Below are 12,351 nucleotides of genomic sequence, written 5' to 3'. Positions count from 1 at the left end.
GGTTTGTATTTCTGACTGCTCAGTGAACTTTTGAGTAAAGTAAAGACATATAAGGAAACCTTAGCTCAAGGGAAGCTATCCTGTTCTGACCCCTCAATTCAGGTGTCATTCTGCTGTGACCCCAGACTTTGAAATAACTCCTTCTGCTGTACTCGGACATACCTGACAGCGGTTCTTCTTATAGAAGAAAAATGACTAGTCCTTTCTTCTAGAAGCTGCTGAGAACTCCAGACACAGGGACAGGAACTATTTAGATGGAGAAGAATATCAGGGAAGATGTAATTAATAATAACAATAGCCAATATTTATAATAGTGCCTAAGATTGCTAAGCATTTTACAACTGCTATCTCATTTGGTCTTCACAGGAACCTTGGGAGGTAGATGATATTATTATCTCTTTTTTACAGATGAGGAAACTGAGACAGATAGAGGTTATGGTTTTCCCAGGATCATATAGCTAGCTAGTGTATAGAGCTGGATTTGAACTCGGATCTCCTGACTCTTGGCTTAGCACTTGATACACTATGCCCCTTAGTTGCCTGCAATATAAAGTATACAGCAGACTGATATCACACAGAAATGTGGGAAGTTTGCTTGGAGTTCCTGAGAATTACAGACCCTTTTAAAAGCAACAACTCCTGGAAGCCCTACCCAATACATAATAGTAAGGATCCAGGCTATACTGGTCTTTGTTAGAAGGGAGCCCACTGATAGGCATCAATGCTTTGAATGATCTCAGATAAGAGCTCTTTTTCTTTTCTTTAATCAGCAAATAAATGGCTTCTTTGATCACTGTGAACTGTGTTCTTGAGTCACAGGGACTCTTGAAACCTCTCTCCCAGAGACCAGCTTCTGTCTGCTTCACAGTTATAAGAGGGGACTGGGTGGTTGGGGACAGGGAATTGTGTGAGGAAGAAACAAACACCTACTATTTGCCAGCCACTGGACTAGATCATTTACCAGTACTATCTCCTTTGTAAAGCTTAGCTTTACAACCCATTCTAGGGAACCCTGAAGGATTGGGTCATCAGTTTCAGCCTTTCACAATGAGGAAAGAGCTGGTTGGGACTCTAGTTCTTTCTCTAGTAGATACTGATTGAATTTTATAAAGGGATATTTTCTTCAATGATAAATCAAGAACACATGGAAATGTTTCCCCTAATGCTTGGTGGGGGAAACATATTCTTTGCTATACCATCTAATTTTCTAGGGTAGTAGGTTCAAAACTCAGCTAAGTTTCTCTATAACATTGGTCCCATTTCATGTTCACTGCTAGATGAATCTTCTTCTGAGTCAATACAGGGTTAGAGTCCCAAAGATTATTCTAAGAGATCTCTCATTGATCCTCAGGGCACTAACACTGGGTTGACTGTAAAAGTCAGTCTTCATTCATGTAGTTTGTTCCCTCAACCCTTTGAAATGCCCAAGATTGAAGAATGAACTCCCTTCACCTAGAATAGGAAAGAAAAAATGAAAAAGCAAAGACCTGAGGCTTGTTTCGTGGGAACACATGGACTCAGAGGAGAGATGACCCTAAGGCTTTTCCCCTTCACACAAGGAGTCCTTGAGGGACTGAGGCAAATTAGAAGTGATTTGGGCAGATTTTTTTTGAATGCCTCTGAAGCTAATTAAAGAATCTCTCCATCATCCATGGTTAGCTGATTGAAACCAGTTATAGAATGTCTAAAGGTTCCCCTTAGTCTCTCCAAGGCATTTTCCTACTTATTATTGTTTCTCTCAGAAGTGAGTTCTTTTATATCCTCCACATGGAGAAGTAACATCAATTGAGCAAGTAGATAAGAGTCTGAGTATTCACCAGAACTCCATTACACTTGAAAAGAGCAAATATGAAAAAGCACTGGGTAATATTTAGTTCTCTCATTTCTTGCTTGGGAGAATAAGCAAAGATGTGAGACTTTTTCCAAAATATACCTGGATAATTTGTGTTACAGGAGGCAAAGTTGAAATGTGGGCATTGGAATGGAGGATGGAAGAAAGGAAGGGAAGGAATAAAGGAATGAAGGGAAGGAAGAAAGAATGGAGGAAGGAAAAAAGAAGGAAGGAAAAGAAGAAAGAAGGAAAGAAACTAGCAACTATTAAATACCTATTATGCACCAGTTACTGTGCTTAGAACTTTACAAATATTATCTCATTTAATATTCACAACAACCCTGCAAGATAGAACTTATTAGCCTCATTTTACAGTCAAGGAAACTGAGGTAGACAAGTTAAGAGACTTACTTATTCAGGCTGCTAAGAAATATCTGAGGCTCACCTTGAATTCATCTGTGTCTAGTGCTCTTTACTATTCTACCCAATAGGTTTATTCCTTGGAAAGAGGAAGACCTTGGTTTAAATCCTAACTCTATCATTTGCTAGCAGAGTGACTGTGGACATTTAACTTTCTTGAGTTTCAGATTCCTTATGAGTTCAATGGAGAGTGATAATATGTTCTATATCATCTCTATAAGACTGGTGTTAAGTACAAATAAAATAAGCTAAGAAAAGTGATTTGCAAACTTTGAAGTATAGTTTCAGTGTCAGTGATGATAATTTGAGAGACTCTTCATGTTAGGGCAGCATTCTTTAAAGAGATTCTAGACCAGGCATCCAAGAAGACTAAATGGTTTGGACTATCAAGAAAAAGCCAAGAAAGCTCCTTTTCCCAGCTCCAGAACCCCTACCCTATGCTTTCTGTGAAAAGGACCTTAAAAGGAAAACTCAGCCTGTTCTTCTAGTAAGTATTCCTTTGAGCAAATGAAATACTGTGAGATCATTGTTTCTTAGGTGGAAGACAGAGGTACAATTCCTTGCCAAAACCTAGATAATATCATTATGACTAAAACCTTCATTAGTGCTTGTTCCATTCAAACTCCTATAAAAGTTATTACTGTAATACTTTTCCTGATGAAATGTTGGGTTTCCATAGTTATCTGGAAAAGATGATGAGAATTATATAGTGACTTGGGTAGAAAGGTAACATGTTGGTTCAGTTTAAATCGAAAGTTTCTGAATTCACAACCTACAATTTTGGGACCCTCAAGATTGGGGAAGCCAATTCTTTGAGATAAATAAGTCAATACAGTTGGTGAAGTTTATCTTTTTCTTTTCTCCTCCTTTTTTTCAGTGCACTTTTTCCATCCTCTTCTCTAACTCTTTACCTATACCTGTCCTTTTGAGCATGCAACTGTCGGTTCAATAAATATTTTTCATATGTATGCTATGTACAAGATACTGTGTATAAACTATCCTGGAGGTAGATATAAAGGTACAGCAATCTCTATTCTCATGTAGTTTACAAGCTAGTAGGAATTTGAAAATATTTCAGACATTCTTTTTTGGCTCTGTTTGGAACTGAGTATTGTTTGGAGTCATCCTTTCCAGCTCTATGATTTGTGATTCCAATCTTTTCTTTCTTTATGCTTCCTTATTCAAAAGTGATCTGCCATGGTGCCTATTACTTTAGAACAGTGGTTCTCAATCTTTCTAATGCTGTGACCCCGCAGCATAGTTCCTCATGTTGCAGTGACCCCAAACCAAAAAATTATTTTGGTGGCTACTTCAAAACTGTAATTTTGCTACAGTTATTATTCGGAATGTAAATACCTGACATTCATTATGTATTCTAATTGCTACAAATTGAGAGGTTGAGAACCGCTGCTTTAGAACCTTCTCTTAAATGAAAAGTCTAGGTAGTCTTATCTGGAGTAGCTATTTTAAAAGAAACTAATTTGAGCCAGGCAGCTAGGTGGCATGATGAAAAGAATGCTGAGTCTAGAGTCAGGAAGACCTGAATTCAAATATGGCCGTAGACAATTACTAGCTGTTTGACCTTCGGCATGACATTTCATCTTGTTTGCCTCAGTTTTCTCATCTGTAAGATGAGCCAGAGAGAGAAATGGCAAACAACTTCAGTATTTTTGCCAAAAAGAAACACAAATGGGGTCATGCAGAGTCTCAGTTATGACTGTAACAACTGAACAATAACAATTTGGCCTAAATTGTTAATGGTGAAAAGGACAGAATGTGTTTCTCTTACAAGATAACATTTGTATTTTAACAGGGGAATGCTTTGACTCAATTGTGTGAACACTGTTGTTAATCAGGGACCGTATTGCCAAATCCTAATCCTCCTCATTTCTCCCATGATGCTTAGGAGAGAGGTCAAGAGATACACTCATTCCTGCAGATCTAGTTTGCAGCAATCAATCAACAAATACTTAATAGGCACCTGCCATTGAATGGTTTTTAATGTAAAAATGCATCAATAAAACTTATTTTAAAATATAAAAATTATTTTTAAAGTAGTTAAAAGTAGTGTTGTTATTATCCAATTTTGAAGATGAGAAAAATTGAGGTTGGAAGTGGTCAGTTCAAGGTTAAATGACTTGTGGAGGGGTCACATAGCTAGCAAGGTTTGGGGCAGGATTCTAATTCATATTTCCCTAGTACTAGTTTCACCTAATATTGAGCAGCTCTACTTTAAAATAATGAAAATCTGTCTCATCAATTGTTAAGAATCAGAAAGGTTTTAATTTATGATTATATTGAAATCAAATTTGTCTTCCTTCTCCCCCCAATAATTGATACCTATTCCTAGATATTTTTCCTGTAGATAAACAAAAACACTTTTTTCTTTGCCCACCTAAAATATCTTCGATTATTTGAAGACTCCCAAATTTTCTCTTCCCTAGGTGCTTCCATTTTTCAAATGATGTTTTCTAGATCTTTTGCCATTTTGTCCACACTATTATTGACATGCTCAACTTTAAAGGGGTTGGTACTTTGGAAATGCAATACCTAATCTTGTCAAAATAACTGGAGAAATATGTAGAAGGTGATGCAAATAATATTAATAAGGCAGTTGGATGTGCTCCTATTTCATCCGTGCATTGTAAGACTGTATCCTCTAGTTGGGTATCAGGCAGTATATTAGAGTAGAAAGAACATTAGACTTGAGGTCAGAGGACTTGGATTCAAATCTCACTTTTGTTGTTTACTACCTTTAGGATTGGGGCAAAGCAAGCTCCTTAACATCTCTGCATCTTAGTTCCTTATCAGCAAAATGTAGAGGTTGGACTAAATGATCTCTGAGGTCCCTCTTAGCTTTAAAACTGAATTCCTATGATATTCAGCCTAATCTGTGGAACTAGATCCACTTTAGGCACTTTTCCAGGGAGAGAAGGGAAATGATCAGGACTTTTTTCTCAGACATCTTGCCTGTTGATATTGAGGGATTTGCCTCAATTGCTTTGTGGAGCACAGCCCACTCTGATGGCTGAACAAAGAGACACCACAAAGATATTTCCTTGATCATTTCCGTGGGTCCTATAGGGAGGAAAGTGATTGGTAAAACCATTATTGTCTGGGCAGATTCAGAATTTACTTTCTTGGTGTGAGGATTTTCAGCGTGGTTGCCATACTTCGGCACATCCTGGGAAATGACTGGCTGGGAACCAATGAGATTCTCAGACTGTCAAAGGGAAGAATTCCAAAGTAAGTTGATCATAGAGTACGGCGGAATGACGAGTCTGTACTATACTCAGTTAACAAGGCATGAAGGCACCAAATCCCCATGACGAAGGCCAGTCATGCCTCTCCAGTGACTGTCTCTGGAAGTGTACAATGAGCTCAGTTCATCAAAGGGTGGGGGGAGGGGCTGGGCAGAGATCTTACGGAAGATGTTCAGTTTATCAGAACAAAATCCAGTGTTTCCGGTTTCTACAGTCATTTTCACAAGACCAGGACGTGGCTGGACTACAGTATAATTTCAATTTGAAGAGTGGAGGTGGAGAGAGAAAGAATGCCAGAATGGAGACAGGGGAAAGGAAAACTATTCAGGGCAGTAGCCACTCAAAATTGATCTGGCATTGCAGGATGGGGAGAAATTACAACTATTTAGATTATTATATGGTTTTAAAATTACCAATAATTTTCATAAAAATTCAGTTCTGTTGCTCTAATGATTTTTTTTAACTTTTAAATTTTTTACTGTATATTGGTTCCAAGGCAGAAGAATTATAAGGGCTAAGCAATGAAGGTTAAATGACTTGCCCATGGTCACACAGCTAGAATGTGTCTAAGGCCACGTTTGAACCCAGGACCTCATGTCTCTGGTCTTGGCTCTCAAGCTACTGAACCACCCAGCTGCCCCCTTCCAGGGATTTAAATAGCATCACAGTATAGTTTTAAGAAAAATACAGTTTAGAATTTAGAATTAGGAGATTCCTCTATTTAATTCCTATCTTCAATAGTTACCAGCTATGTGGCCATGGACTGGTCATTTAATCTCTTCACCTTTAGTTTCCTCATCTTTAAAACAGGATAATTAATACACACAGTACCTAGCTCACAAAGTTTTCTCATCAAATGATTTAATACATGTGTAACCTATCTTTTAATATTCATCAAATGGGCTGGCCATGGAGAAAAGTAGGATAGTTAAGACTATCTGTTGGTAGGCAATTTTTTTGCCCATAATTCCCCAAGCTCTAAGGGAGGCTTAATCTTGACCTGGAAGCATATTTCCCAGAGTGGAGCTGAACCTAACCTAGGCAAGGGGTCAGTGGGGAGGGGAATATAGAAGTCAGAATATCTAGCCAAGGAAACAATAAAAAAGGGTGGGCATGTGCCATCCAAGGAAGAGAAATAAATGCAGGGCCAAAGAGAGGGGACAGGAGTTTGCGAATTTGTCCTGATCGAGGACAGAGAGGAAACTGTAAGTGTGACCTCTGTACTGGATGGATCTTGCAATGATGCTCCAGATTGGGCTAGCTAGGGAGAGAGACTGGTAATATTCTTTCTACCTCTTGGGTTTTTTTTTTACTCAATTGACACTTTGTGCTTCCCTCCAGGATTGGAAACAGAATACCTTTGTTCTAAATGGTTTATTTGTTTCTGAATCTGGCAAACAATGGAAAATCAGTATGCTACTGTATTTTATTCAGTGTTCAAGTATATAGATGAACTAAGAAAGAGGATAGATGAACCCTCCTTTTCATAAACAAGATAGGATAGTTATTTGGAGGTCATATTTTCGTGTGGGTGTCTATGAGGCAGATATTGTACTATTAGATACTTTGTTAAAGATCCAAAATCCAGAAATTTCTAGAAATAACATTGTTAATTTTGTAATGACCTTTATGAGGATCCAAGACCCAGGAATTTTTACTTTCCCATTTCCCTGGAAGTTACCTTTTTTTTTTCTCACTGGGTTGGAAGGGAGTGAAGGGGAAAGCCACAACTTGACTGGGGAGCTTGCTGATTGGGAAGCTTGATCCACTTCTGAAGAGAGAGGGAAGCAAGTGGTCGAAGCATGCTCAGTCTGGTCCTCCAGCTCTAGGGATGATTGAGAGCAAAGCCTTCCCAAGTTATCAGCATCACCTACTGTTTACATATGGGCAGTGCTTTATAAACCTTAGGGTACTATGGAAATGCTAGCTATTAAAATGTCAAAGTCAAGTCAACAGGCATTTGTCAAGTGCCTATTATGAATTAGACACTTTCTAAGAGTTAATGATACAAAGAAAAAAAAAACTTCAACAAAACCTGTTCTCTGGGTGTTCACAGCATGATGGGAGACTATGTTAGCTGATATGTTTAAATAAGATATATTGAAGATAAATTGTAGGCAATTTCAGAGGAAAGACACTACGATTAAGGGCTGGGGAAGGGTTCCTGCAGAAGGTTGAGCTTTCATTGAGAAAAGCGGAAGGATAAGAGGTAGGAAAAAGTTCCAGACATTGGGAACAACCAGTTAAAATTCATGGAATTGAGAAATGGAACAGCATGTGTGAGAAACAGCAAGGAGGCCAGAAACACTGGATAGTAAATTCTTAGAGGAAAGTACATAGATAGACACTACAAGATGGACAGGCACAGTGTCATGAAGGATTTAAAAAATAAACAGGATTTTATGTTTGATTCTGGAGGTAACAGGGAGCAATAGGATTTGATTGATTATTGAGGGGGTGACAGTCAGATGTACTTTAGGGAGAACAATTTGACAGTTGAGTGGAAGATGAATTGGAATGAAGAGAGATTTGAATCTTTGTAGTCATCTAGGTGGGATGACCTGGATGAAGGTGATGGCAGTATCTGAGAAGAGAGGGAGGATAGTATATACTAAGGATATTATAAAGGTAGGAATGACAAGACTTGGTAGATTTAAGAGAATGAGCTTAGTTGCAGGCTTGATTTCCTTTGTGCCTGGAGAATATTTTCTTTTTGAGTTTATTATTTTACCACAACTCCAGAGAAAGATTGTCACAGAATCTGTTAACTATTACCTAAAAGTTATTCACATTAGCAGCTTAGTATTTCAGCATCTCAGTGGTATCTACTTGGAAAGGTAGAGTTGAAACTACCCTTGCAAAATACAAAGCAAAGTAGCAGAGGCCTCCGCCATGTTGGGTACATGCCCATCTATTACATGTAGGCTAGTTTAGATGGACATAGAATTTTCTAATCTGTAAAACGAGAGGGTTGGAATTGATGGATTTTAAGATAATCTTCTATGTCTAAATCTATGACTTTATGGCAGATTAAAGGGAAGACATCAATAGGAATCGTGCTAAATGATTAGGTGTGGAGAGATAAAACTTTTCTCCTACAAGTCAATATATACCCATTTTGACCTCACCACTAAGTCCCTTCCTTTAACATCCCAAGACATCTCTGATGAATAAATTGCCACTGAGGAGGTAGACTTAGAGATCTCAGTTCCTCCCTCATTATTTCATCATAGAAAGAGGTGGGTCTTTTTTCATAAAAGAAAAGTTGCCAAAATATCCTTTTCTCCTCTCCACTGTGGTTGGGTCACTGTAGTTCAAAATGGCAGCTAGAGCTTGCTGACTTTTCTTACCTAATGGAGTTCTTGTTTATAGACAAATAAGGAATAGGTCTCTACCTTGCCTATAACAAAAATCAGGCCAATGAGGTCGCAAGGCCTGGAGGTAAATTACTTTATCTTAGATGCTGGCTGACCTTCAAAACCTGAGGTTTTAAAAAGGTTTCATATAAAAGTTATAATTCAATATTAATTTTCTACAGTTTGAAGATATTATGTAAGTGTCTCACTTACTAGCATTTGAAGTTCAATGCTATATCATACTCATCTTCATCTCCTCCCAAGTCTAGCACAGTGTCTTCAATGTGGAATGAACACTGGCTTTGGAATCAGACCTATAGACCTTGGGTAGGTCACTCAAATACCCTGAGTTTCAATTTCTTTCATATAAAGTGAAGGGAAAGGGATGAGCTGGATATGAAGAATGGCATAGTGGATAAAGTACTCAAATTAAAGTAAGGAGGATATGGGTTCAAATTTTATCTCTGAGATTCCTGTCTTCAGGAAGCAGATGTCTCTGTGTGCAAATAACACGTAAATAACTAGGTACATAGAAGATATATACAGAGTAGATAAAGATGATCAAATTGGGAAAGAATTAGCTAGTAGTGAGGGGAGATTAAGAAAGATCCCTTGGTGGCAGAAGATGGCATTAGAGTTGATTGAAACCAAAGCAACTAAGTGGCAGAGGTGAGGGAGCTGAGACTTGCATCCTTAAAGAATAGTTACTGAAATTGCATTGAGATGAGAGGAATGTCCTATCTGAGGAACTGTAAGTATACTAGTTTAGATGAATTGTAGGGTTTTCTTGGATCAGTTAGGTGGCACAGTGGATAAAGTTCCAGGCCTGGAGTCAGGAAGATTCATCTTCCTGTGTTCAAATCCAGACTCGGATACTTACTAGCCCTGGGCAAATCTCTTACTATTTGCCTCAGTTTCCTCATGTATAAAATAAGCCAGGGAAGGAAATGGCAAACTGCTCTAGCTTCTCTGCCATGAAAACTCCAAATGGGATCACAAAAAGTAACACACAACTGAACAACAAAGAGTTTTCTCATTTGTAAAATGGTCTCTAAGGCCATTTTCCAGATCTAAATCAATGATCCTAGGACTATATGACTCCTAAAATTACTTCCATGTCCAGATCTATATTTCTATGAATTTAATGGAATGGCAATGCTCATTCATTCCAGCTTAATGCAGGAAGTGCTTTTTCCAAGATTCTCCGGTCTGGAGAGTTTCTAACAATAGTCACTATGTAAGTTTGACAAGAGATATACTTGAGGATCTCCCTAGTTTACATAACAGGAGCCAAAATGCAGGAAAGATTTGGAGAGAGTCAAGGAGGCTTTGGAGAGGGAAATGGCTTTTGAGAAATCAAATGAGGGTAAGTATTAATTTCAAGAAGGGATTGGCATTAGAGGGTCTATGCAACTATCCATTGCATTTGTACATTCCAAAATTTAACAGATGGGTCCATTGGAAGCTACTTCATACAAAACAGAACATCCTCACTTTTAGCAAAACGAAAGTCTTAGATAGGCCAAGCCAGAAATGTCAGCCACAAGTTGATGTGGACTTTGAATGTGGACTGAAGAAAAGAAACTAAAATAGAAAAGATTGTACCCAAATAGCACCTTTCATCTGCTAGATCTTAATATAGATTTAAAATAATCTATTATACACATTAATTTTTTCCAAGGGCCAAAAAATGTGAGTCACGTACTTGATTGCAAAAATAGGCCCTAAACTTCATATGAAAATAAATTACATTCTCAGAGAACACAGTCTACCCCCCATTCCCTTTTGACTGTCCTCTGTTAGCATTAGCCATCCATTATCCAGATAGTGAAGTAGGTGATTTTCAGCAAACGTGGAGATGTTTAGGCATAATTTAAGAATGATTCATATACAAATAAGATATTTCTTAAGTTTGGCCTAGAGTGAGTACAATCGCTATTGGCTCCAATGAGTCAGATTTCACGGTAGATGACCAGTTAGTCTAGTAAACTTCTGTCATGTGGGAAGTTTATAAGTTGTTCATATTAGGTTGGGTAGTACTACAGTAAGTAAGAGCATAGGGATCCAGACGTCAGCTTCTTAGGAACAGTGCTGGGACCATAGTCATTACTCAATAAATACTGATTGGATAATGAAAGACCAATCAATTAGTTAAAAAGCATATATTAAATATCTGCTCATCCCAAAGTTTGTCTCTCCATCTTTGACCCTTCGTTTGAACTCCAATCTCATATTCTGAATTTTTTTATAAGGCATTTTCATTTGCTAGTGACCATCCATCACATTATATAAAGTCTGGTTTGAATGTGGACTGAAGAAAAGAAACTAAAATAGAAAAGATTGTACCCAAATAACACCTTTCTCTTTACCCACACTATCTTTCCCACTGCCTTTCTTTTGTCTTTGTTGTACCTTTTTGTTCTCAGGCACATTTTGGAGGCTGAAAACTTTGAATTCATTTGTAAATTCCGCCTTTGACTCATGGTTTGAGCACTTATGGGAAAAGAGATCTCAGGGAAAAAGCATGGACCTTCACTCACAAGTTCACCTGGCAACAGAACTCTTTAAATGCCACTCTGTGAAATCCTGTCTCTTTATTCCCAACTTAAGGTAAATTCTGTATACACATGGAGGAAAACCTATAAGGAAAGTACCAGGGTTGAGGGGCAGAGAACTGGTGGGACTTCATTTAGGATGTGATCAATGGCTCTAAGAGGGAGAAGGGTATCTGTGTATTTGAATTAATTATTCTTATTTATTATGTGTTAAGTTCCATTGTTTATCCCTGATGAAGGAGTATTAATATTTTTGTTTGCTATAAATTTTGGTGCGTTGGAGAGAGTACTCATCATTTTAGTTAAGGCACAACTTTGTCTTTCCTTTATTCCTAAATCCAAATCAACAGTTTCACCTAGAAAAAAATCTTGGGAGTCTAAGACTAGCACTCGTTTGAATAGAGAATGGAAATCCTTGGTGGTCCATAAAACATGGAGCTTGTCATGACATTCTATTTATTCTGTCTTATTTGTAAAAAAAAAAAATCAAACAATCTACTACTATCTGGATGTGAATGATTTAATAGGTAAGGCACTGACCCAAGGGGTCTTGGATAGTTACATCTTAGGGGCCAGGGCAATAGAATGACATCTAGTGTGATAAGACTGAACTGGTGATTGACAGCCTCCATAGATTAAGGCATACATTCTCCAAAGACTCACTCCAGATAAATCAAGTGATTCCAAATGAACTGATACTGTGAATACAGAAGACAGGAAGACCATAGAAGTTTAGTCACTTTCTAAAGCAGGGTGACGATGAATGGTAGTGACAGAAATGAAGATGAGAATCACAGAATCTCAAAGTTGGAATGGGCCTCCGAAGCCAACTTGTCCAACCCATACTTGAAAAAGAATCCCCATGACAACATGTTCAACAAATAATCATCCAGTTGTTGCTTGATGACCTCCAATGAGATGGAACC

This window comes from Monodelphis domestica, chromosome 7 (assembly GCF_027887165.1).
Source record: "Monodelphis domestica isolate mMonDom1 chromosome 7, mMonDom1.pri, whole genome shotgun sequence".
Taxonomy (NCBI): Eukaryota; Metazoa; Chordata; class Mammalia; order Didelphimorphia; family Didelphidae; genus Monodelphis; species Monodelphis domestica.
The sequence above is the reverse complement of the archived record's forward strand: the minus strand, read 5'-3'. Positions refer to the sequence as shown.